The sequence below is a fragment of the Engraulis encrasicolus genome, chromosome 9, assembly GCF_034702125.1.
Source record: "Engraulis encrasicolus isolate BLACKSEA-1 chromosome 9, IST_EnEncr_1.0, whole genome shotgun sequence".
Classification (NCBI taxonomy): Eukaryota; Metazoa; Chordata; class Actinopteri; order Clupeiformes; family Engraulidae; genus Engraulis; species Engraulis encrasicolus.
The window spans coordinates 35,031,591-35,036,692 of record NC_085865.1 but is presented as its reverse complement, the minus strand read 5'-3'; the positions used below and the strand labels follow the sequence as shown (position 1 = coordinate 35,036,692).

Here is a 5,102-nt window from a genome sequence, read left to right as displayed (position 1 = left end):
TACAGTGTTATTCTCAAAACGTCCACACATGTAGGCCAACAGACAGCAGCATGTGAAAGGTAGCACAGAATTCAGGGCACGTTTCTTTTGTTGTGTTTGATGCACAAGGCAGGGCAGGCAGGTGTAGCATAGTGTCTGTATTTGTGTTTGTGTTTGAGCTGTGTGTCTTTCGGCGGTGGGTACGGCTACAGTGGCACGTGTTTGCGCCCACTTGTGTGTTTCTGTCTAAGCCACCACACTCACAGAAATAATTCACCCCAAAACATCAGATTTAATTAATTTGATTGATGACAAAAATGCATACATTTTGAATAGCTAAGTCTTATGCAATCCTGAAAACCAAGACTTATAGGATGTATAGAAATTCATTAAATAAATCCTATTCATTTGAAACCTATAACCCTCAATTTATGCATTTAGTATTAATAAGACTTATGCATTTAGAATGGATAAGATTTATGCAATTTAATAGATGACAAAATTGCATGCATTTAGAATGAATAAGATTTATGCAATTTAATAGATGACAAAAATGCATACATTTTAATTACTTAATCTTTATATAAACCAACCAAATAAATCTGAAATGATACACACAACTTTTTTTCAAATAAAGCTTATTTATTTGCAACACAAATCATCAGTGCAACACCTAGCCACTTGGACACAGCAAGGGATCCCAAAAACAGAGTCATACGTTAAATCACGAAGTGATTATTATTAAGTAGTTGGTTATTCACAATACCAAAAGTAAAAACAATACGGTACTTCACATGCACGAGTCACAACGCAGCTTACTTCAAAGAATCCAAACCTGCAAAATCAATTGGATCTATACTACAAAGCTGGTTCAGGATAATTTAAGGTTTAGTTAAGAGGTAAATTACCTAATAGAAGGGCCTGGAGTCCTCATTTTCTTATTATTAGATGTAATATTAGATGATTTACACCTTAACTTACCCTGAACCAGCTTTGTAGTATAGGCCCCTGCACACTTGGAGTAAGACCAAAAGGTCAAAGTAATTTCAAAGCAAAATGGTCAGTATGCTGAGGTTTTTCCCCTCCTGACCAGCTAGCTAATGCAAAAAACATTTTAACAAACACCCTGTATAATAAGAAAAACCAAGGAAAGGGAAAATAAGGCAGAAATTACACCATGTTCACCATCCATCACACAGGTGTCTTGACAAAGAACACAGTACATTTCTATATACTGTACAAACATTTTTTACACAAACAACTCATCTGAACACAAGTTGAAAGACAGAAAAGTTGGGTAAGTGTGTTGGTGTGACTTGCGGGCGCAAAAGGTTAACACAAATGGCCACGCAAGCGTGCGTGGGCGAAACAGTCCCACAGGTGTGTAGTACACAAGAAAAAGATCAGGTGTGCACACACAATACTTCAGCTGGCATTAAGTACAACAGTCCTAATAGGTGTGTGCACACAGCCAACAGTCCAAGTTTGTGGGTGCAACAAAAGTTCAGCAGGTGTACTTAGGCAGCCAATACACGTAGTCAACCAAGTGAGCCGGCACACTAGTTCAGCTGGTTTGTGTACCGAATAGTTCACCAGGGGCCTATTACTAAGTTAGGTAAATCATCTAATACCTTTATCTCATCATCTAAGAGCCTTTCTAAAGAAAATAAGTACTCTGGGCTCTTCTATTAGTTGATTTCACTCTCAACTTAACCTTAACGTATCCTGAACCAGTTTTGTAGTATAGGCCGCTGGTGTGTGGGCAACAGTTGTGTGTATGTGGCCGACAGCAGACATGGATTTAAAAAAAAAAAAAAAACTCAAACTTCTCCACACTGACCACTTGGTCGAAGACAAAAATATCATGAGTTTTATAGTCATATGCCACACAGACATCTTCAAAACATGCATCACCTAGACCATCACCCTCTGTCCGGACTGTGTAGATGCCCATGGTCTTCTCAGCAGTGTCTGCCTAGGCCTGTCTGCATTCAAGGTCCTGGAACATAGCAAAGGGAAAAAAGAATGATTTAACGGAAGAACTACAAAGATTTAGGTGCGAAATAAGTTCAAAAGACTTGTCTTCCAGGCACTTTGCAATCAAAAAAAAGTCACCTGTTGGCCAAAGAAAGAAGACAATTTATTTCCCCATTCCAACCCCATCTCCCCTTACCCCTCTCCTGACTGCAAAACTTCTGTTCAATAAATTGCTTGAAAATGCAGTGCTTTATGACTTACTTCATTATCTTGCTTTGGCCTCACTTGCATCCCGAGTCCGGAGATCCTCTGCTGCCTTTTGACAGAAAGAAATTATTAGATCCACTGTATCACTACACTGAATTGGTAGCAATCCAAACAGTGGTGATTTTCCATTCACAAGGGATGCTGAACTTCCTCTTTCAACTTAAAAAAAATGCTTCGATGTGCATTGGTTGACTTAATTGTAAACTTTGAGACAGTCCATCGCACTAATATCAGATCAGAGTTGGGACTTTCCTCAAGATGTTGCAGGCAGAGGGGCAAACATTCAGAGCAAGCATGCTGAAATGTGTAAACTTTGTACCATCAAATCAAATGTGGGCTCCTATGGCAGCAGGGACATTTGGTGTACTTTGAGCAAACATCACATTATTTCTTAAGACCCTAAAGAGCCCCCCCTTAATAAATGGTACACAGGTCTGGAGTAAGAATGAAGTTACATGGCAATGGAGAAAAAGAATACACTTTTAAGACCAAATTTGACAGCCATTTAAATCTCAAAGTTCTATTTCGATATACTGGTGAGTGACAGTATGAAAAGGAGGTAGAGGCAAGAACAGAAGGGAGAGAGTAGAGTAGGAGAAGACACAAAGTGAGGCAATGTGTGAAAATGAGAGCAGCGGCAAACTCTTACATGTCCACATGCTTGTGAAATCTTCAAAGATGACAAAAAAACCTTCTCTCTGATGTTCAAGTCGCTGAAGTTCATACACAGACAGTTCGCCGGCATCCTAGAGGACAGTATGCATAATGTGTCACAAACCAACACAGGTACTGAGGGCAACAAAGTCAGTCATTTCTCCATTGACCACCCCAAAACCTTGTTTAACCCCACTCAAAGCTCACAAGTCTAAACCCATGCAGTCAAGTGTTTTTTTTTCTAACGTCAAGAAAAACATCTGAAACAATCAACATAAAATTTCACCATGGTGTTCTAACTCACAAGCTATATGCAGATCAGATTAGACCAGAATCAAAAACTTACATGTTCCATGTGGGTCATTATGGCAGAGATCTTCCGTCCTACAACTCCACCTTCGGTACAGAAGATCTGGATAAGGCCACTTGCCCGATAGTCCAGTTCAAAGAATTTTGAGGTCAGAGGTACAGTGGCAATTTACATGAATTCCAAATTGATCTGTAAAAAGACAACAGGGGTTGTGGCAGGTTAATGGCATTGACGACAACACCAAAAGATAAGAATGTCACTGGTTTAGTCCAGTGACAGTCCAGTCAACTACACTACATTTACCTCGCTGGCATCAAAAAGTGCCATCTGTTCTGGAAGTCTGGAATTGCCGGCTCCAGAAGAACCTCCTTCCTGGGCGTTGCATCACCTTCTTGATCAGAACCTCATCTATGTCGGCAGTAAATGTGGGCCCCTCATCTGCTTGACCAGATTGAACACGGAGATAATACCAGCCTTATAAATGTTTAGACAAATCATTTGAATGGTTAACATGCACATTTTTCACATTTCAGGTTCATTTAACAAACAACTTGGTAACACTTTCTATGAGGCCCATATCTATAGCAAATTATGAGCGCATTTATATCAAATTATAATGCACATTATAATGACTCACCACGTATTATGACTACACCCATCATGTTTCATGATGCTTTATATTAACAGCTATGTATAACCATGAATCTAGCTTATAATGCTTAATAAATACAATTGTGTTATGAGGACTCTTGGCTGGTTATAAACTACAGAATGCCTGATGGGGCTTTTAATGCATTAGGAGTACTTACACCCCTCTATGCACAGACCTGGATATAAGGACGAATAAGACGCTATAATATTCCATGTGAGATCATAAGTTGTCAATGTGTGCTCTAAGTAAAGTGAAGTTCATATGGATGCATCTATAATGCACTGTGTAATGCAGTATAATGCATCATAATGTAGTGTAAGCCCCATCAGGCAGTCTGTAGTATATATCCAGTCACGAGCACTCATAACACCCTTGGATTTACATAGTTTTATAAACTTAGTTCACTGTTATTCATAACTGTTAGCATAAAGCATCATGAAAGATCATGGGTGTAGTTGTAATGCGTTGTAAGTAGCCAAATTATAATGCACATTATAATTTGATATAAATGCACTCATAATGCGCTATAGATATGGGCTTCATAGAGTGTTACCAACAACTTTGATGTGTCAGTCATATGAACTACATTTGAGATATAACTGTACATCTTTCAATAAGTTTAAGCTTACCATGTCGCCACATGGATGTCCCGTTGAGGAGAATGACAAAAATACCACAATAGTTTTGTATCTGGGGAGAAAGGGCAATACAAGAGCAGATGCCATTACTATCCAGTGAAACGAATGCTTTGCATTTATGATGCATCCTTTTACTGCAACTGACCCACAAAACAGATAACATGGCACACAATAATCAAAGAACAGCGCAATGCAATTTTAAACAGCATGATTACCGTGTGTAGTTTAGTATTATTGAACTGAACTGAATTTAAACGACATTATTACAGCGCAATAAGGAATTTGAACTGCAAACTGTGAACATCAGCAGCACTTTGCTAAGCCTACCATAAAATGGGCACTGTAAAAGGGGAAAGATACAACTGCTTACGACAATCACTTGTGGCTTTGTGTCGTTTCAAACAGCATAATAACCAATTTCAAGGTTGGTTTAGTTTACTGTCGACCTGTAGAGAAGTAACAAACAAGCCAAGTTGCCAAAGAACCGCTAGCCTGAAGCACACATGCACTGGAACACCTGCCATGCAGGATTTAACCGTTTAGGCTACAGCAATAACAAACTACGGAAATGTGAACAGAAATCAAACCAAATAGTATCCATCTAATATAAACTACACAATTTCGA

At 38.9% G+C, this 5,102-nt stretch overlaps 1 long non-coding RNA gene across 1 annotated transcript; it reads right to left on the bottom strand.

Moving 5' to 3' along the window:
* Positions 1–1,869: 1,869 nt before the first annotated feature.
* Positions 1,870–3,284, bottom strand: LOC134455128 (uncharacterized). Its single transcript, XR_010036028.1, has 4 exons — positions 3,224–3,284; positions 2,873–2,969; positions 2,218–2,272; positions 1,870–1,978 (listed from the first exon to the last, which is right to left on the bottom strand). It is a non-coding gene; the product is annotated as an uncharacterized LOC134455128 (long non-coding RNA).
* Positions 3,285–5,102: the final 1,818 nt, after the last annotated feature.